This window comes from Cyrtonyx montezumae, unplaced genomic scaffold (assembly GCF_038088225.1).
Source record: "Cyrtonyx montezumae isolate F1298 unplaced genomic scaffold, pur_monq_1.0 scaffold_36, whole genome shotgun sequence".
Taxonomy (NCBI): Eukaryota; Metazoa; Chordata; class Aves; order Galliformes; family Odontophoridae; genus Cyrtonyx; species Cyrtonyx montezumae.
Window position 1 is genome coordinate 9,262,161 of NW_027072041.1, and position 22,382 is coordinate 9,284,542.

A 22,382-nucleotide genomic window follows, 5' to 3' on the forward strand; every position below is an offset into this window, starting at 1 on the left:
TCAATCCACCCAGCCTTGGACAAGCATGGAAGGATCAGATGGAGCAGAACAGAAGGTTTGAAAGGATCATCTCCCAAACACAAGGACTGCTGTTAGGACTGGACACTGTGTGCCTTGTCACTGTCTACCTGTGTAATCACCAGGCACAACGAAGGCTATTCATTAAAGACCCCACTCTGGGCTTCTTTGGCATTCTTAACACTTCCTCTGACTATAAGGGCCTTCGGAGTGTTCAAAGGATAAAAGGCTGAACCCTATTTATAGTTTTGACACTAGTGGGAGGGTGGCTGGAACCCTAAATTCTGTTCTCAGACCATGCTCAATTCCATCAGCTGAATAGATAGTAAAAATAAATAAATAAACCTTAAAAAGATGACCATATGAAAGCATTGCCTTTGTGTCCATCTGCTTGGAGTGGTGTCACTTGTTAAATGCTGGTGCTTGGAAAGTGTCTTTTGATCTTGAAAGTTTTCTTCTCTTTTTATTTCTTCCACATAAATTTTTATCAAAGTTCATCTATAAGAAGCAAAGTGCTATTTCTTCTCTTGCTCAGATCATTTCAGCTGGTGCATCAGGTAGCTGACAGGACATCATGGAATGGAGCTGCAAAAAACAATTTAACAAAAAATAAAAGAAAAAGAAAAAACAAAAGGAGCTGAAAATACTTACAAATCTTGACTACAGCTGACAAAAACCAGAAGTGGCCTGTGAACTATCCATTAGCTGAAAAGCTGGTATAGATCAGTGTCACTGCACTGAAGACAATGGTGGTTTGTCAGCTGAGAAGCTGGGCTAAGTGGACAGAAAGAGAATGGTCTTTTCCTGGAAAAGAGTTTAACCAGCTTTCTTCTTCCTTTCTGAAAGTGTCTTTCCACTGCCTTCAGTGGAATGCTTTGACTTGGGAGTATTTGACTGTTGGTGAATAAACACTATGCATACATTTCTGTGTAATTATGTCAATAAGGTTCTCAAAATATTAAAGGCTAACTGCTCAGACTTGATGAAAATTTTGTTATGTATCCTGAAATGGAAAATTAGAAACAAATCAAAACGTAAAATTATAGTGAAAACAAATGGCAACTACAGATGTAAATGCTGTTACACATATGTATTAATTTTAGCAATAATCAGCTTCTCTTGTACTTGTAGTTTTCTGAAATGGATTCCCAGTAGAGTAAGAAATATTCTATGCTAAGGAGCAGTTTGTGCAACACATAGAACCTGTGGAATTAGGTGCTTTCACAAAGGCTTAGTTAGTGAGCAGACCTGGAATTTAGGGTCCAACATGGTCAGAGTAGTATCCTAAAAGAGCACCTCAACATCACTGGTCATATAGAGGTCATCAGCCCTTCAGTTCTGTTCATGACAGGCATCAAATATACACTTCCATGCCTGCCTTGGTCAGTCAACAAGGTCTCCTTAAGCCTTGTTCACTAGATGTTCAAGGTAAGCAAGGGGTAACCAAGGCAACCAGTTCAAGATTCACCAAGAGGAGCTCGATCAACCTGGTGGCCTTCTATGACGTTATCACTGGCTGGGTTGATGCAGGGAGAGCAGTAGATGTAGTCTACCTTGATTTCAGCAAGGCATTTGACACTGTCTCCCACAGCACCCTTGTAAAGAAGCTAACAAAGTGTGGAATAGATGAGTTGATGGTGAGGTAGGTTGAGAACTGGCTGACCGGCAGAACTCAGAGGGTTGTGATTGGCAGCAGTTGGAGGCCTGTACTCAGTGGCAGTTCCTCAAGGGTCAGTGCTGGGTCTGGTCCTGTTCAACATCTTCATCATTTTCTTTGAGATGATACAAAGCTGGGAGGAACGGCTAGCATGCTGGAAGGCTGTGCTGCCATTCAGCGAGACCTGGACAGGATGGAGAGTTGGGCATAAAGGAAGCAGATGAGGTTTGACAAGAACAAGTATAGAGTCTTGCACCTAGGGAGGAATATCTGCATGCACTGGTACAGGGGGAAATGACCTGCTGAGAGGAGCTCTAAGGAGAGCGACCTGGGTGTCCTGGTGGTTAACAGGTTGGCCATGAGCCAGCAGTGTGCCCTGGTGCCAAGAAGGCCAATGGGATCCTGGGGAGCATTTAAAAAAGCATGGCCAGCAGGTCAGGAGAGGTGATTCTTCCCCTCTACTCTGCCCTGGTGAGGCCTCATCTGGAGTACTGTGTCCAGTTCTGGCAACCTGGTACAAAAGAGACAGAGATCTCTTGGAAAGGGTCCAGCAGAGGACCATGAAGATGATAAAGGGCCTGGAAGGAGGAAAGGCTGAGCAACCTGGGTCTGTTAAGCCTTGAAAAAAGAAGACTCAGAGGAGATATTATCCATGTCTACAAATATCAAAGGAGCAGGAGGCAAAAGGATGAGGCCAGACTCTTTTCAGCATTGTGTGGTGATGAGGGGAAATGGCCACAAATCGAAACATAGGAAGTTCTGCACAAATGTGTGTAAGAACTTCTTGACAGTGCAGTGACGGAGCACTGGCACAGCTGCACAGAGAGGTGGTGGAGTCTCCTTCTCTGGAGACGTTCAAGACTCATCTGGATGCCTACCTGTACAAACCCGGTCCAGAGAGCTGCTTTGGCAGAGGGGCTGGACTCGATGATCTCTAGAGATCCCTTCCAACCCCTACGATTCTGTGACTCTGTAGCCTATCCCATCTTGCCTGTAGGCATGAGAGAATGCTTGCTAGTTACCTTATACCTTTGCCCACTAGCCAAGACACATTATAGATCTTGAAGGGCACCCAAAATCTGCCAAGTCATAATTTTGTGACCTGAGCAAAGGAGGCATCCTGCTGCATCTCTTCCCTTGTTTGCCTGAAGGTGGTTTAGAGACACTGTAGAAATTCTGCTCCTCTGTCTGACTTCAGAGATAGTTACTGTCTTCTGAGAAGGGCCTGGTCATGCTGCTGAGGGAGGAGAGTTCTCATGGTTTACAGAAATGCTGGAGGACACTGCAAAAGAGTTAAAAACTGGAGCAGAAGTGGGAACTCGTCTCTCCTCCATCCATCTAATTAAACTCTTCTAGGGCTAACAGAGTGCAGGGTTTGCTTATCTCACTGCTGTAGGAGAAGCTGCCTTCTCATGTTTCTTGGTTTCTCTTTGGATTTCATTAATGTAGCCTGGGTTTTAGAATAAGCACTAGTGACATGGGCAACATCAGTCTCATGATGGGTGAGGACTGTCCTCAGAGGTCCCTGAGAAAGGTGAGGATAATATAGCCCTTCATAGCTGTGTTCTACCATGCTGTTGGTGGCACTGTCACAGATTTGGTCAACTCTGGGAAATCTGCAATGTACGATAAATATTAATGTTCATCAGAAAATTTAGTGGAAAAATTACCTCCCAAAAGAGTGTGATCTTTCTCTATAGTGATCTCTCACCTGTGTACATAGGTGGTCTCAGTTTAAAAATTAGTTTTGTTTTCTAATGTGTTCTCTTTCAAACCTAAGACTCAAGGTACTCCCTGTGCAAATGAACTCATATTTTGAAGCCAACTATGGATAGGGAAGCAGAACTGGGGGCTGCTGCAGTAGCCTGTGTTAAATCTTGGGAATAACATTCCTCAGAAATTGGGCTCAGCTTTATAAAGAAGGGAAATCCCACAGATCTTTTTTCCCCTCTTCTGCCTCCTGCTGGTTTTCCCACAGGAGGACAGGAGAAGATCCTGAGAGCAAAATTTGTCCCACTGTTAGTACTGAATGAAGACTGCTGACTGGGCCCATAATCTTATTATTTTAGGGCCAAATCTTGACACTTCTGACATGCAATGAATCCATGTTTATTTTAGTGGTGAGTGCAAGTCAGGTCAGGAATAGACACACAATGTAAAACTAAACAGTGATCTTTGCTGAAGTCCTAAATCTCCCTGCAGTTTTGCATAGCTTTGCTATCATGACAAATGGCTGATACTTGTGGAGGAAAAAGAATACTGTTTCCAGTAAGATACTGGGAATGAATTATCAATTCAGTTATCTCTGCAACCAGTTCCTACTTGAATACTATTTCAGTAAAATGTGAGGATGTGTTGCTTCATGACTGTACTGCTGGAATTAATTTTTAAAAAGAAAAAAATGTTGTTTTTTTTTTTTAAAGGAGGTGGGGGGAGGTGTAATGTGAGTTTCTCCTTAAAACATTCCTATCATGCTGCTTCATATTCATTAATTAGTCTGAGGTTTCCCTCGTGTTTAGTTTACAAAGCCACTTAAACCCACGTACCCATTTAACATATTTATGACCCCAGTTTTCTTTCTTTTCTCTGAGACTGTACCGTAATTGTTCTCTGGACTCAGGGACTGCAGAGTGCCTTCACTGATGAAAAGAGACAACATAAAGAAGGAAATGAATGTGTGAGGGATGAATACCTTCCACAAAACAACTGGGTGCAATTTGGCCCATGGCCCCGGGGGTCACTTTAATAGAGTGGAGCCTCAGTCTCTATTGAGTGTATGGGAGACTATTAACTCTTAACAACTCAGTCTCAGGTTATTTATTTATTGCTTAAATGATTTGTTATTGCTACTTGAATTTAATATACCCTCTGGGAACTGAGATGGCAGCATCAAGTTACAGAAAAACTACAAGTTATTTTAAAACTGTAATTGAGATTTTATGAGCACCATAAAATCTTTCTGAACAAATAACTTACCGTTAGTCAGAAACTTCAGCAGGAAATCTGTAAAATTAAGGATTTATTAGAACAGTACTATATTTGTGTGTTTCTTGCAGATTGAGAGGGTTAAATATCTGATGCTTCAGGTGTTTTTATTATTATTTGAAAGTAATAATACATAAGTAGTACCTGATGTTTTCAAAGGGCTGTATAGATACAATATTAGCAAAATAAATAGTTACTTTCAGTCTGGGAATACCTCTTCTTCAGGGATCCAGAATGGTGCACATCTGTTTGGTATGAACAGCTTTTCTAACAACAGGGTATCTGTTAAGGATGGCAGATTTCCACATCAGTTTGCTAAGTCGACTCGTTTTCTGGATATGTTTGTGCAGATATTGTTTTTCTCCATCCTTCCCTATGCACTTCCTTCCACTCTGAAGGATCATATTGGTATATTTTATAAAATCATCCAGTTTTCCTTTTGGTTTTCTATAAAGTCATTAGGGCAATTTTCAGACCTAGCACACATTTCAGGGGGCCAGGAGCAATGTAAGAGTGGGAAGGGAAGGCAGAATGAAGACATCATCAAGCACTTACACAGAATGAAATGCTCAGAAAAATAAGATGAAAACAGAAGTGCTCCATTAAAAAAATGGCTGAAAAGTATATTTTAGAGCAGAAAGAATTAACGTCAGTATATGAGGTAAGTATCAAATTGTTCTCAGTTTCTAATAGAGCACTCTCAGGTGTTCATTAGAAACACCAAGAACTGCAGAACCAAATAAATATCCTATTTAACATCTCATTGCTTGAAAACCCACCATATGTCCTTAAATTAAATAATGTTTTGTTTGGTTCCTCTGTTTCTGAGTTGGTATGATCAAATCTGAATTCCATATAGATGTTCAGATTATGTTCTCCATTGATCTTGTGCTTTTCAAAATGCTCAAAACCTCTTTTGGTCCCAATGGACAAGTAACAAATGGTACAAAACTCTCGCTTGCCTGTTTTTTGGCTACTATAGTCTAAAGACCTTCAACCTTCTTACAAATCCGTTGACTGTGACATGAAATCTTTTAAAAGCTAGTAAAACTAGACACAATTCTATCATACTCCAATTTAAATTCAAATATTAATGGGTTTATCTTTCAAGCTTCCTCCAGAGGCTGGGAATTATTGATACTCTAATTTTAGCCTTCAGAAATTTATGTACTGACAGATAAGAATGAAAACATGTTATTGTCTACTTATTTTGTACTCTTTTGAAGTTGTTGTCACAAACTTATCTGATCTGCAGTCTTAAATACGCCTTGCTTTTATCAGCTCTTCTAATGGCACTCTGGGTATTCATCATTCCTACTAGCACATCTTCTGGCATTAGATCCATCCCATCTGATTTTAAGTCAAAAAGACAGTTGTCCAAACGACATCAGTTACCTAGTGTCTATTCCCAGTCAATATACAACCCCTGATCTTTCCTGAGGGAATTTAAGATAGGACAAGGATAGTGATAGGATTGCCTAAAACTTGAACACAGGAAGCACCATCCTAACATGTGAAAAGACTTCTTGAGTTTACTGTAAGGTAAGGGTGATGGAGCACTGGACTAGGCTGCCCAAAGTGGTTGTAGAGTCTCCTTCTCTGGAGATATTCAAGAACAGTCTGGATGCCTACTTTCTGTGGGTACAGGTATCCTGTAGGGTATATGCTTTGGCAATGTGGTTGGACTCAATGATACAACCCCTGAAAATCTTTGATTCTGTGATATAGTGACATGTATCTCAGCTATTTTCCAGGCACTGGAATGAAATGTCTTCATCATCTACACCATGTGTACATGGGTATATTTCTACTGATTAGAAAGAAAGGATTGCTTAGACTAAATATTTCTGAGGTATTTTTATTTGGAGATAATAATTTCACCTTCAGTGTCCAAAATACAGAGAATATGAGGAAGATAGTTAATGATATTGCCTATGGCCATTCAGCGTCACTGTCTAAGGTGGCTGAAGATGCAGCACAGTTCTATTGCATTCCCATCAACCAGCTTGTGAGCAGTTCTTCCATTCCTGCAGATGCCCTCTGACACTGCAGATTTGCCTCCTCTGAGTATCTCCCCTCATGCATGGGCCTTCACTGAAATTGCAGTCTGTATGAAGAACCAGGTCTCATGAGATTTATTCTGGATCCAAAAATATTTCCAAGGAGCCACATCTTATTAGTGCTGGAGGGATATCAAAGAGTTTGGAAGGCTTTCTGGACAATCTGATATGCAGAAAAATGTTTTAACTCCTAAAACTTCCCCCTATACTTCTGTCTCCCATCATCACAACTTCAGAGATTGTTTCAGCTCAGACAAAATCAGTGTTCTCCTATGTGTCAGAAACCTTCTGGGAAGGACTAGTGCTTTTACCATTAAGCACACCAGGAGAATTTATTGGGCAGCCTCCCCAATTTCTTTCCCCACCCCAGGAGGGTGTCTATTTTGCTTTGACTATTTTAATATTGTTGCATGTTGTCTCTGAATGAAGTTTATTAATGTCAAATGTCTTGATTTTCACTTAAAATTCATTTAGCATGCCTGTTTTTAAATGGGCTGAAGCATTTGATTTGTCTGTTTGCAGAAGACAAGTAAATAATATATCTTAAACAGTTAATTATAGTTTATTTTAAAAAGTAGCTTAATGCTTTAAATACAGTGAATTTTCAAGTGAACTATTCAGAAGACCATATGAGAGTATTTCTATCCCATACTCAAATTATTTAGCAACACACTACTTAAATTATCACACCACACTCTAATTCAGGTTTCCAAATACCTACTCCTCTGTGACATAAATTGGTCTTTGTTCTGTGTGATAAAAAATATTTGAACATTATGATGTACCATATGGTTGCTCCCCAGTCAGAGTGCTTCCTTGGCATGTGTATCTGTAACCCTTGCAAATTTTTAAAATATGAGTTTTCTTTTGTAGCAGAATTTATTAGCTGTGGCGTGAGAGTCATTTTGGAAATTTCTTAACACTCCACTTTAAAGTTAGCATTTTATTGGACCTCTTGCCTACATAAAACTTTCTAGACTGGGCCATTTCCTTTACAGCCTGTGTTCTGAACTGACAGTGCCAGCAGTGTACAGCCTGTGATGATGACAACTAAAGTACCAGAATGGATTTCTGTACCCATGCTTTACTTTGCTTGTCTTTCCAGGATTTATACCAGTTTTCAACCCTTTAAAGGATCAGGCAGTCCACATATACTCTTAATGTAATGGCTTTCATTTCCTGCATCTTCAGAGGAAAAAAAGCTACTCCAAAATTAAAGAATCCAGATGGTTTTACTACAGTTCTACTGAGGAAGAATTAATTTAAGTGTTAGGCCTTAATTTTAGCTGGAGTCTTACTCTATAGATGTTCTTTTCTTAAAGCATTAAAATGGAAAAAAGAACTGCATATGGCTTTCCTACAGACATGAAATGAACCACCTTGAACTTAGTGCTTAGGATGCAAGCTGCTGGTATCTTCCATGATCCTCTGTGCTATGTTTGGTCGCTCCTCCAGATATCCAAAGCTGGACTAATATTTCACCCAGTCAAGCAAGTGGAATGAATTCTCCATTTTATAAAAAACATATTTCACATTAGTTTGTATTCTTTCCTGTGAAAATTAAGTCACCTACTTTGCATATACTGATAGACAGAGAAGGGCAGAAATCTAGTTAAACGTTGTACTATGGAAATATTTCCTTAAAGACAAGTTATTATTTGCTCTTTGCTTTTGCTCTTTCAACCATTATCCTCCACATATCCAAGAATGATGTCACAGAGGAACGTCAAAACCAGCCTCTGTTAAAACTCAATGATACAATGCATTGTAATGTAGTAAGCCAAAGAGGATAAAACCCCTTTGGTATGGAAGACAATGTCTGAAATATAAACATGAGGAGGCCTGGAAAGTTTACGATATTATATCTCCACGAATGCAACATGGCGATCGCCCACGTGCTTTCAATGGTGGAAGCAAGCAGAGTGGGTGGATATATATCTTGTGCCCCATGCCACAGCTTGGAATGCTATCCTAGTCCACAGTCCTTGGCTTAGGAAGTTCTCCAAGACCAAATTTTCAAAGAAGATTTTTCTTGAAATTTTGATTTCATTTCTTGATTATGTACATCATGCATAACTCAAGAAGAATTCTGCTTTATGCCCTACACAAAGCTCCATCAGGCTGGTGCATGCAGTTATGACACCTCCTGAAGAAAGGGAATACTTTAAGGCAAAACAATGAATGAGGTGTTCTGCACTCTGAAATTGAAAAGGGGTCTATAATGGCATCAGACAAACCTAGTACTTGGAGATCTAGTAAAGGAGTCCTCCAGTGAGTAAGAATATAAACTTCCCTGTGTGCTTAATTGCCACCTGTGCAGCACCGTCAAAGTCAATGGCCCAGGCCAGGGTGAATAACTAAAGGTTTCAGAAGATATTAAGTAGATTTTGGTATTATGTTCCAAAAATACAGCTCTAATCAGTTGCATAAACTAAGTAACCTGATAGAACTTAAGCCTCCGAAAACTTTTCACACAACTGATTAGATATAGATAATATATAAATAAGTGGAGCATTGCCTAAATGTTCTCTCAGCTTTGGGGAGTGGGAAAAGGATATGTACTTAACGGGATTTAATGACAATTAATGGACATTTATTTGCATTTCTTGGGAGATATCTTATTTTCTTTTGTTTTTCCTTTCCAGTGAATGGGGAAAGATGTTTACTATCTTGACAGAAGCATAACACTGATTATAGCAACATTCTGGAATTACATTATCATAGAATAATAGGATTGTAGAACAGTATGAGCTGGAAGGGACATTTAAGATCATCTAGTTCCAACCCCTTGCTATAGACAGAGACACCTCCCACTACATCAGGTAGTGTAGTGGTAGGTGTCCCCACAGGTCATCAGGTAGTGGGAGGTGTCCCTGTCTATAGCAAGGGACATCAGGACTCAAAGTCCCATCCACCCTGTCTTTAATGACTCCAGGGAGGAGCATTCACAGCCTCAGTAGGCAGCCTGTTCCAGGGTCTTACCACCCTCAAAGTAAAGAATTTCTTCCTAATATCTAGTCTATATCTACCCTCTTCCAGTTTAAAACCATTTTCCCTTGTTCTGCTACTACCTGTCCTAATAAAATTTCCCAGCTTTTCTGTAGGACCCCTTCAGGTTCTGGCAGGTTGCTGTAAGATCCTCCCAGGTCCTTCTCTTCTCTGGGCTGAGGAGACCCAGCTTTCTCCGCCTATCCCCACAGGGGAAGTGCTCCAGCCTCCCTATATTACATATGTCAAATTGGCTTAAAATTTCTGCTCTGATGAAATGTGTGACTGCAAAAGGGACTGCTCAGGATTTGACCTTGTCAAAGATATCTGTAAGGGACAGTCAGATAGCATCTTCTCTGGTTACAAACATTTGAGAGTCGACTAGTGCTGTTTTATTTAAATATATCGACACAGTGATGTCTTAAGTGCAGACACCAACAACAATACAATGATTGGAAATCCAAGAATTCAATTAGCATTCTACAGAATGTTGTTGTGATATTATTAATCCCTGTGTGCATGATAAGTAGAAACCATCGAGCAAAAGATCTGGAGAAAATGAAAACAAAGTGATAATTTAGCAGAAAAATACATACATTTTTTCTCAGTTGAGGGAAAATGATTTTTCAGCACTGTTAACCTTGCTTCATTGAGATAGGCCTACCAAAATGTTTCAAAATAAATAAACTCAAATACTTTTTTTTTCTTCCCCTAGGACTTATGTGTCATTATAACATCTCACGGTGGACCACAGACCAGTGAGTAAGAATATAAACTGCTCATTATGGAATATGTAAATTTAGAGATGTGACTGTCAAAAGTCATTATTCTAACTAGATGTTGAAAAGTGGTTACAAAATAATAGACTATCCATGAAACAGAGAAGCACAAATTTCTGTTCCATATGTAGCATACCTACAATACAGAAACTGTGCCAGCAGAAGCTGACTTTTTTGAAAACTGGAAGTAAGAACACCTAAACTACTAAAAATGCATATCAGAAACACTGGGGAGAATGTTGATGTATATATACATAAGGAGTAAGATAAGGCACAAAACCAAACCTGCTCTACATAATCTAGAGTTCTGGAGGGTACTCCATCTCAGAAAAACATGGACACATTATATGCGTATGCATGGGAGATGCATACACTCATACACAGAGAACTGTGTCTGAAGAGCAGTTGGACAAATAAAGGAAATTGCAAGCCTCCAGCTGATAAAGATTCCAGGGGAACTCCCAGAAGTTCTAAACCCTAAAGGAATAAAAGAAGCCTTTTTTTTTTTTTTTTTGTTCTCTGAGCACCCATTTGTGTTGTTCATCATAACTAACAATTCAAAAGATAGTCAAAAGTCAGACTGCTAACAAAAAGTACTGTGAATGACACTTGAAGTGCATTAGGGGATTTGTGAAGTCCAGTCCTCCAAGTCAAGAGGTTTCTTAAGTAATTCAAATGATCGGTTTCCATATACAAGTTTCACTCCGATCCCAGATCTTATTTCTATCTACTACTTTCTTTTCCACCAATATGATTTCACTAAAATCTTGTTTTGGTTTAAGTTACTTCATAATTAGTTCACCAAATGTACAAAAACAGAGTTGTTGCTACTAGATATGTGAAGTTTTAGGGATGTGAAAATTACTGTAATGTTGCTATAAATCCTTGTACTGAAGGTCACTTACACTGACTGTGTTAAAAATGTGCCCACTGAGAAACGCTGCTGGCCAGGGAAAGCAGACTTCTCTCCAGAGGGAAGTCCAGACAAACAGCTGGAGTAAATAAGATACATACTAATGGCAGACAATGCAAGGATGCTGATATACATTCTCTGAGAATCCCAAACCAAAGCATTCTTGTAAATCATGAGACTGTTCTGTTTTGTGGTGTGATTTTTTTTGTTTGTTTTTGCTTTTTTCCTGGCAACATAGTAAGGAAGCACTTTACCTACTTTCTCATAACACAGAGGGTTTTTTTTTTTTTTTTTTTTTTAATAATTTCAAAACTGTTTAGGTTTTGTCAGTGTGACTTTATAGCTCTTTGTTCCCTGATCTGAGTGAAGAATGAAAGCGGGAGGACTCAAATCTATGTTACTTGTAGATGGTGAATCGTAGAGGATGTCTCCTATTTCATTAGTTTTTGATTCCTTAACTCCTCATATTTCTCAACTTCTTTTGCTTTTTGCACAGTGTATGCAGGGGCAAGAATGCATAAGTACCACATCTACTCCATTCACGCTCACACTGAAATGCTGTAATTGGATTTTGCACCTCAATTTGCAAGATACCTGAAAACCAACCTGCTTTGGTGGGCATAAAAATAAAATGAAATAAAAATAATAATAAGGACAGGGCAAGCATTCATAAGGTACCAGGTCTCCACAGTCTTCAGCTGAGAGACCCCAGATTTCAATGTACCCTGAAAAGGGTGATTAATTTAAAGTGAGTGGAGTCTGTTTCTTTAAGACAAGCTCATAAATCGTGAAAGATCACCACTTCTTTTCAAAAGGCTCTCCACGGTCTGAGTTTCCCTTCTGGGTCAGTAAAGGCATTGAAGTTTTAATGGCATGCCATGGCAGATTACACGATACAGCTGTCCCGGCACCGTGAAAATTAAGTTATGCCCCGTGTCAGCAAGGTTTTTTTCCCTTTTCTTTCCCTACCCTCCCCCCCTTCACTCTCTCTCTTTCTTTCTCTCTCCTGTCCCCTTCCTCATTCTCCTCTCTGCTGGGAAGTGCGCATCTGAGGAGGAGGTGGGAGCCTGCCGAGAGCTGCTGCCACCACTGCTGTTGAGCCCCAGCTATTGAGACCTCGTAAATGGAGCTGATGGATAAAGAAGAGCCGTCAAAATGGAGGCTTTTGTTCCCCCTCCTCTCCCGGGCCCGACGGTACAGGCAGCCCTCCCTGCTCACTGACTTACATACAGACACCTACCCGCTGCAACTGGACACCAAGCACGCTGCACCCCTCTCCCCTCAGCACGGTGGGCCTGTGTAGCCCACCCCTCATTTCGACAGCTCGTGCACTAGCCAGCCCCTTTACACTGCTAGGCACTGTCACAGGTCAGGGCCTCACACATTTGCTCACGTGTGCACACGCCATGTACGCGCACAGATTCTTCCCTTAAATGCAATTGCAATGCTAGCAGGCACTCGCTGCCCCCTCTTCTTCCAGCTCCCTATCTTGTTTCTGGATATGGGGAGAGGGTGAAGAGCTTATGGCAAGATGAAAAATGACGCTGGCGTTTACTCTGGCAGAGTGGTAACATATGGATCTGCAATGGGGTTGAGGAAGCAAAAAGAAAGAATAACTTGCAGATATATTTGCTGATATATTCAGCCAGTCATTCCCAATCCTCTTCATTTCTTATGACCTTAAAAACTTGCAGAGTAGATATCAGTCTCTGAATAGTAATTTAAACATATTCTTCTGTAGTTTGCTGGTCTGATTTCCACAGGTGACCTCTGCGGTTTTCCACAACTGCAGACCACAGTAGGCTATCCCCAAACCATGTCATTCTATATAATAATACTAATAGTTTGAGGTACAGAATTGTGACTGGAGCTGGCCTGTCCCTCTTCAGATAGGTCAGAGATTTTGGCTTAACAGTGTTATGGAAAGTTATTAAGTTAGTTAAGCCTTTGTGTAGAAATATTCATTTTGATGTGAAGTCACTATGGTGGTTAGTATCTCTTTCCTAGTCTAAGCCTATCTCTAATGCATAGATATTTTAAATACAAACAATATCACCCACCTAAAGAGGCTGAATTACATCATATGCAGGAACTTATAGAGAAGTTCCTGGCTTTAGACTTGCACACTTTGCAGTTAGCCTTCTATTATAAGCCAAGACAATGACTTCAATGGGATTATTTGTGCCAGAGCCCACTAATGCCAGGATGCTTTGAATAAAAGCTTTCTTCATTCCATTGTTCCAGTGTGTATTGATAGTACAGGATGAAGTCTGACTACCTGCATATTCAGCTACCTCTTGCTTATAAATACTTTACATAGGAATTTATCTGCTAATGAAATTTAGCACCTTTTCCTTGGCATCATCACCTCGGTACAACCTGCTGTTCACAGTCAGAGTAACATTTAATATGCTAGGCGCAAGCATTTTAAAATAATTGCAACAGTATAAACTTCGCAGGATGAAGTAATCTGCATGGTTGCACTGTATTCCCAAAACCATGGGTATGCCTCTCAAGTGCAAAAAGCATTGAGGATATCTGCCAGCACGATATGAGCCGAATTTTACTAGTCTGCCAGAGGAGGCCCAGACCTGGGACACAACTATTTTCTTTGCCATTATTACTGAGTGAAAATGTAAAAAACTACTTGCCATGCTTTTCCATAGGTCTGACACGAGCTTGTGAGAAGGGAGGACTTTTATGTAAAAGTCTGTGGCTCATGAAATACTTTCTAAAAGATTTCAGTAGCTATATTCTTCCTTATGAACTTTTCATTTGTAGATGCACAAAGGATTTGAGAATTTAAAGTACCATACAAGTATAAGAGGGTGGGGGCAAAATAAAGGATATTGCAATTTATCTCCTATACAGTTAATACATACCTGTTAAATGAGAGGAGATTTTACAGCACTGTTATAATATTTCTTTGGTAATAGCAGAGATAGTGACATTTGTCACCTACTCTTTCCCTATCACTGTATTTGTTTTGTTGGAAGCCTCAGTTTCTTAACATCCTTCAGTGTAGGGGGGGAAACTGGCTGCTATTCCTACCTGTGTTGATGCTATGCACAACAAGTAAACCTTTCCCATGATTTTTGTTTGTTTGTGTGTGTGTGTGTGTTTTGTTTATTTGTTTGTTTTTTGTGATAGGTTCAGGTCTTTATTGAGTGAGCAGAACTGTGAGCTGTCCAAGAGCTGTTTTGTTGGCAGGAAGTTAAGGAGAATCGTCTGTCACATCAATTATCTGCCCTTGGGCTCCCAGAAAGAAGGTGCCTAGAAACTGTCCACTTCTCTTGATTGTATGTCTGTGCACAGGGACACCAAAACAGCTCACACTTTGATTGGAAGCTTCTCTCCCTGTCTCTCAGTGATGCTGCAACCCATGTTAAATCAGCTCATTTCTCCTCAGTGAAATTAGTCAGGCTCCTGCCCTGAATACACTGGACCACACAAGGGAGAGGGGAGAAATATCTTTCCCTCAACTCTTTCTTTCTTTCGTCATTTGGAGGCCTGTATTCTAATAACAAATGGTAATTTCAAAAAAAAAAAAAAAAAAAAAAAGAGGAGGAAAAAGACAAACCTTCCCTTATTCCCCTTTTAGAGTGACAGCTCTGAGCTTTGGTCAGGGTAGCCCATGGATTGGACTTGCAAAGGACCCGGGAGGGGTCTCTATAAATCTTCCCCACACAGAGGAGGCTGTCTGTCTACTTCTGGGCTGCTGCTCATTATGACGAAAGCTTAACTGCTTTACTTTCATTCACACACACACACACACACACACTCAAAACAAAAAAAAAAAAAAAGGAGGAGAAGAGCACCTCTCATAGTCTTGAGGTTTATGGATATTGATTTATTTCATCTTCATTCTTAAAGGCATTTGTTTCTTTCCTTATTATTCCCTTAGAAAAATAACACAATTTTTTCAACTTTGTTTAGTGTGAAGTTTTCTTTATTCCTCTGTCCTTGTGTCGCTGTCTATGAGATAGAAATTATATTAAATCACACAGGATTTGTGAGGATCTGAACAGTTACTGACTTTAACTACTCCTCCTCGAAAGACCAAAACAGAAACTAGCAAAATAATAAGAAAAAAATTGGAAAGTGAACATACAGAAACTAAGTCCTTCCACCATAAAAGCACATCCACAGGCACTCAAACACCCACTTGCACATTGGTACCTCAGAAAAATGCCAGTTGTAATTGTCACAAACTAAACATGGCTTTATGTTTTCTCACTAATGCTTTTACCCATCATATTCTGCCTTTCTTCTCATGACTGATTTCTTGATCCCATTTCATGGGTCACAGAGCAACATACCGCCCCATTTAGTAGCAGTACATACATACTTTCTGAATATAGTTTGAGTATTATGTCACCAAAACTACCAGAATATAGGGTATTACTTAACATCAGTAATGCACGTGAATTATTGTCATTTCAAGAACGGTTTTCCTAGCTTTGTTGTTGTAAAAAAAAAAAGTCTGTTGCTACTAATTCCCCTGCTGTGTAATCTGAATCACAAAGCATAAAAGATGAAAATTACTGCAGACTGTAAATACCATAGTGGAATTGTTAATTTCAGCTTTCACATACACAGAATTATCTATGATCTTTTAGCATTTATCCTAGAAGGAGAATTTTCTGACAACTGAATCCAAGACTAGGGCATGGCATCACAAAAGTGAAGCAAAGATGTTTTGAAATAGAAAGTTCACAGTCCAGTTTCAAATAATTCTACAGCTAGGTAGTGAATTGTATCATTTACACTTACAGTGATTTTCACCCAATTCTCAAACTCTTTTAGCTGAATAACAAAATAAAGATAGAGCTAGCTGTGTGGTGGGTGTGGATGCTCTGTTAGATCAGAAAGAGGAAGGCATAAAGGCATTATTTATCTGCTTTTACATACTGGCTTGTTTGGAGTACTTTCTATGAGCAAAGCGTGCAAAGCTGAGCTGTGTTTGTGCCTGCATGTGTGTGTGTGTGTATGGATGGGTGGGTGAGTGGGTGAGGGGAGGTTGAGAATTCCTAATCCTGCAGCTCTCAGGACCTGGAGAGTTGTACCCCATCTGGGGTAACTGGATTAAAAATCTTTTCTCATTTCAAAGGTTTGAGCTCAACAAGGGTTTGATGTGATGAAATCAAAGTGGCAGCTTGGATTTGAAAACTATTTGGATTTCAACTTCCTGAAGGCTAGATCTAAGGGAATGGTTGGGGTGGATATGAATGTGGTAACTACATTAAAGCCTGTATAAAAAAGAAGGTTGTGTTTCTGGAAATATAAAAAAATATCCCATTTCTAAAATAATTCTGAACACAGTGACAATTCCCCAGTAGCTAACTAATAAGTTGTTTTTCAGCTCTCTGATTTTAACACAGCCCCTCAGTGACATGAATAGAGGACATCTTAACATAGGTGAAACTAAAATAATAATAGCTACAAAAAAAAAAAAAAAAAGTATTATACTGTAATTAATGGAGGGTCCCAAAGACTTTGAAGCAATTCAGTGATCTACCCAGGGAAGGGCACATCTCACATGACATCGAACAAGCCACCTTCCCGCTGTGTCACCCTCAGTTCATAATCTGCAAAATGTGGATAATAATAGCACACCTGTTTCACAAAGTCATTCTGAGGCAGACAGACTACAATGCTTTGAGGCATTCACAGTCTCTGCAATGAAGCCTTGCAGCAGGTTCATGCATTTTCCAAACTAAGCCCTCATCGAGTGCTTCATATCAGCACAGGTGTAATGCCACATGCATTTAGAAACACAGGATGAGAATGAGGGTTCATAAATGAAGTTACACGTTTGTAAAAAAGTATACATGAAAATAGGTACCCAGAACAAAAGCATGGCGTATGTACAAAGGGACAAAAAAATGTCCACACTGAAAAGCTACAATAAAGGCAAACAAGTCAGTTAATGTTACCTCTTCCATAACTTTCATATGCTGTCAGATGAGATAGCTTAGCCATGGGTCCCATTCCACACCTGCCGAAAGTGACCACTGTTTTCAAATCACACCAGATTATAACTTTTATATGAAGAAAAAAAAATTGCTGTTCTTTGGTACACTGGATGGTATAAAATTCTCTTATATTATCCCTTTTAGAAAATATTTTCTGTATAACTTACAGCTTAATTAATACAGTATAGTATAGATACATATGCTAATACATAGCATAATTAATTGATTTCAATACATCTCTTTCTGAGGCACAAAAGATATTTTATATAGGTCTATAATGTTGTACTGCCAAGAATACATTGAAAAGCTCACTATATATCACAATGAAAGTCATCAGCAACTTTTTACTGATGACATTTCAGACTTAGAGAGTCACAGAATGACTTGGGTTGCAAAAGATCTTAGTAAATTGCCATCCAAGAGTGAAACTAGGTTTTCCAAGTGACAAAACTTTCTCAAAGACCAGTGCTAAACCTGCACACAAGGAATGTCTGTCTGCTAGCCTGTATTTTTGGAAAAATCTTGAACCATTAAGGAATATTTATTGAGATAACTGATATTTCTTGATTTCAGATCTGCCGAATAAGGAATTCCATTTCCAAAGTAAAAGGAAATAATGCACACAGAATGGGATATTGATTTATATGCATCTGTAAAAAGGAATACAGCACAAGAGAACCCAGGAAAAGTAGTATGCAAAAGAATGTGGAAAAATAATGTTGCTTATCCTTACATATACACTTACTGTGGACAAGTCCAAAACTTTCCAGAAGGTCACTGAGTCACCTAGTCTTGTCCTTGGTGCCTTGGTCTACTGGTTCTGGGAGGAATAGAACTCATGTTCCTCTTAGAAGCTTGTATGTGCTATGTTTTGGATTCACAACCAAAACTATTGATAACACACCGATGTTCTGTGTATTGCTGAATGATGTTTCCTGTTTCTGATGCTGCCTGGTCAGCAAGGAGCTAACTGTGCACCTTACCACCAATATTCCACTACATTTTGTTCCTGTGTGGCAGATGGCAGCAGAGGAGTAGCCTGACAAATGGCATCTGTCATGGAGTGAGTATGAAACAAACGTGCATCAACGTCACAACATGTGACTAAGCTGAAGTCTTGAACAGTCAGGCCAGAGAAGAAGACAGTCTTTCCCTTGCAACATGATATGGCCCGGCCCACACCTGCTTGAAGACCATGGAGCACACTGTCAGTCTTGGCTGGACTGTCCTAGTGCACCCACCATGTAGTCTGCATTTGGCTCCTTTTCACTTCCATTTCTTCAGGTGGACAAAGGTAGACTATGTGGCAGCATTTTCCTAGTCATTATAGTGACACAGAAGCTGTAAAACAGTGCGTTACTTCTGCTAGTGCAGACTTGTTATGAGCACGGCCATGCAGGCTCATGTTCATCACTGGCAAAAATACATAGTAAGCGGTGGTGGCAACGTTGAAAAATAGTGCTTTGTAGCTGAGAGTGCTCTATCTAATACTGCTATTGTGTTCTTTGTATCTGTTGTAGTTTCCATGGAAATAAATAGGAGATATTACTTTCAGAGCTACATACATCTATTGTTTATAACTGCTACTATCTCTCTTCATATGATCAGCTTTAGTTAAGCAATAATTTATTTCCATTTTCTATTAACACCTTATTTTCTACACCTCCAAACTCTCACCTTCCTTCTCCCAACTCTCCAGTGGATCCTCTCTGTGAAGTGCCACATTCAAACCTGTTACAGACTTCAAGAATCTTTAGCAGAGCTTGTTGGATATAGGTTACTATTTAACATGCCTTTCAGGAAATATTTCCACCTATAAAGGTCAGTAGGATGATTGATACTTTTATGATTATATGACTCTTGTTTAGTTTGTATTCAGTCATATTTCCCACCTCTCTTTCTGTACTCCTAAAGATAAAGATAAAGATTGTGTTGATCTTCATGAAAACCTATATCTATCTAAAAACGATCTCCAGTTTGCTATGATCAGTTTATATTCTACTTTCTTGTATAATAAACATCTCTTTTGCTTCAGCTTCATGTCTTCTTTGTGTTTAACATGCATATTCTGTAATCCACCTTCCAAGTCGTTAAGAAAAATCAATAAGCCCAGAAAAAATGAATAATACAAGATGCAGAATAGTCCTGTGGAACTTTACACCTTACATCCACTGAGTCTGACTGTGATTACTGGTGATGACTACTTGAGTATTGCTCTCCACCAGTCATGCCAGTTTCATCTCAAGTGTCTTTCACTAGCTTGATTGAAATAATGCCATGAGAGATATGCAAAAACACCTGCTTGAATCCAGTTAAAATGTCACTGGCTCTCATATCCACAAAGTTTAAACTGAGTAAAACTGAGTGAATACAAAGTGGTTTGCACATAACAAATCCAGGTTGGCTTTTAATTACCTCCTTATTTTATTCTTAAACAAGAATAAAATATTTCTTTTATAGAATTATTTATTCTTGATTCTTATGAAAAGAATAATAGAGTCATAGAACAGTTTACACTGGAAGGGACCGTAGAGATCATCCAGTTCCAACCCCCTGCTATTGGCAGGGATTCCCCCCCCCCCCCCCCCCCCAGTTTATTTGTATCAGTTACCTGCAATTCCACAGCTTTTTCTATCCCCTTTCCATTTTCAGAGGTTGCCTTGTTTTGTTGTCTGAAGTTTCATTCACTCTTTATGAAGTTCTACTTGAAAGTAACATTTTAAGTACTATAGGAGTAATATCTTGTATTCTTGCAAATATCTATTTGATTCAACTACTATAGCAAGCTGTATTTACCTGTTCTGGCTTGACTTCTTGCCCTTTATTTATTGATATAATCTAAACTAACCCTGCTTGTAAGAAACGCTTCTTAAAGGAAACTGAAACTACAGAGAGAATCAAGTTTTCTGGTATTTTGCCCATCAACTGAAAAAAATAAGTAATGCATCAAGGCCATCCTTGGTATTATTTTGCAATTGTAGAATGATTTCTTTACAACTTTTGTTTATCTCTCATCATAAATATTAGACTTTCTGATTTTAGTCCTCCACTTTCACACTGTTCCTCCATCACTTGAGAAAATTACTTTTTTTTTTCCTCCATGCTCTCCCCTGTGTTCGAGGATTTAGAATATTGCAGTTTGGCCACATTGATCCCATTCCTCTTTCCACTCTACCTGCTCATCAAGATAGTTTGGTAATAAGACTAATTGTATCAGTCTTTAAACATAATATCTTGTAGGATAAATTGTTTATTTTACTCAGACTAATATCACATTACACAGCTAAGAGGTCTAGAATCAAAACCTGTACATTTTACGAACACTTTACAAACAAAAACAAAATAAATAACAATAAATGAAAACAAATGCAACAAAGGAGGATTTTTCTTTCACTTATCTTTTGTCTCTGGCAGAAGGCAGATAAGGTAGATAAAGATTCTGTGTATGACTGTAATTCATAAGCCTCCCTGAGGTCCATGGTTGTGTTTATACTACACAACTGATATCAATGAAAGCTGTGAATACCTGACTCCTGGAGAATTAAACACAAGTTAATGATTATCTAAGTCTTTTTAAACACTATTGTCTGTGCTGACCTTGTTAATTGTGTTTTCCCAGCCACGATTTTGAAAAGTTTTTAACAACAACATGTAAAAATAAATACTTTAAATTTATCCTTATGAATTCAATCCTTATGAAACCTTATGAATTCAATGTAATGTATGTAAATGAATTGATTGATTCCTTATGTAATCATTTGTACACCATCAGTGAGCTAGATTAGACATTTTAGACCTGAGGAATTTGGTCAAAAGGCCAAATAAATGTCTTTTGAAAACCTGCCTCACAAAACAGGACCCAGATCACCGATCAAGTGTTATAAGGCATCGTCTAAACAAAGTTGGAAAGAATACTGAATTCAGGATGAGCGACTGAATTCTTGGGATATCCTGAAAGATACATAACTGTTCTAAATTTTCCTTATTGTGGGAAATGTCAAGGAAGGGAAGCAGAGCACACTATGATCTTTTGGTTGAATGCCAAAGCAGAAAGCCAGACAGAGCAGAAAAGATGAAACGCAAGTTTTTGTATTTAAGTGGAAAGATCTGGAAAGGAGTCTAAGATGGAGCAGTGGATGGTGACAATTCTAATGATAACAACAACAGCAACAGTTAAAAAAAAAACATGCTTTTAAGAAGTTAAGAAATCAAAGTGGAATTTGTCAATAATGACTGGTAATGCTCAGCATTTCTTTTTCTTCTACTCTACATCATGCTGTATCGTGCTCACTGAATGAACTACAGTAAGGCAGTAAAAACAGAACAGCAGTAGGCTGAAGAAGGCCTGAGCTACAACAAAAAATAATTATGGAAATGTGAATAAACTGTGGAATATGCAATTCTTTGGTAAATCTTTCTTTGGTAAATCTTCCCAGCTACTGGCTGGTGAAAGTGTAGCAAAAAATTAATTACCATCTCTGTATAGGTCAGAGCATGTTAATCATCTTTTAAGGAAATCAGAATGGAAAAGGGTTAAGGGGCTTTGCCCTATCACATGATGAACTTGCATAGAAATTATAAATCTTATCCTCAAGTACTGTGTTCAGTTTTGGGCCCCTCACTACAAGAAGGACATTGAGGCCCTGGAGCGTGTTCAGAGAAGGGCAGCAAAACTGGTGAGGGGTCTGGAGCACAAGTCTTATGAGGAGTGGCTGAGGGAGCTGGGATTGTTCAGTCTGCAGAAAAGGATGCTCAGGGGAGACCTTATTGCTCTCTATAATTACTTAAATGGAGGTTGTGGTCAGCTGGGGGTTGGCCTTTTCACTCTTGTAATTAGTGATAGGACTAGAAGTAACGGCTTTAAGTTGTGCCATGGGAAATTCAGACTGGATGCTAGGAAATACTTCTCCAAAAGATTGGTCAAGCACTGGAATGAGCTGCACAGGGAGGTGGTAGTGTCACTGACCCTGGAGGTATTTAAAGAATGTTTAGATGCTGTGTTGAGGG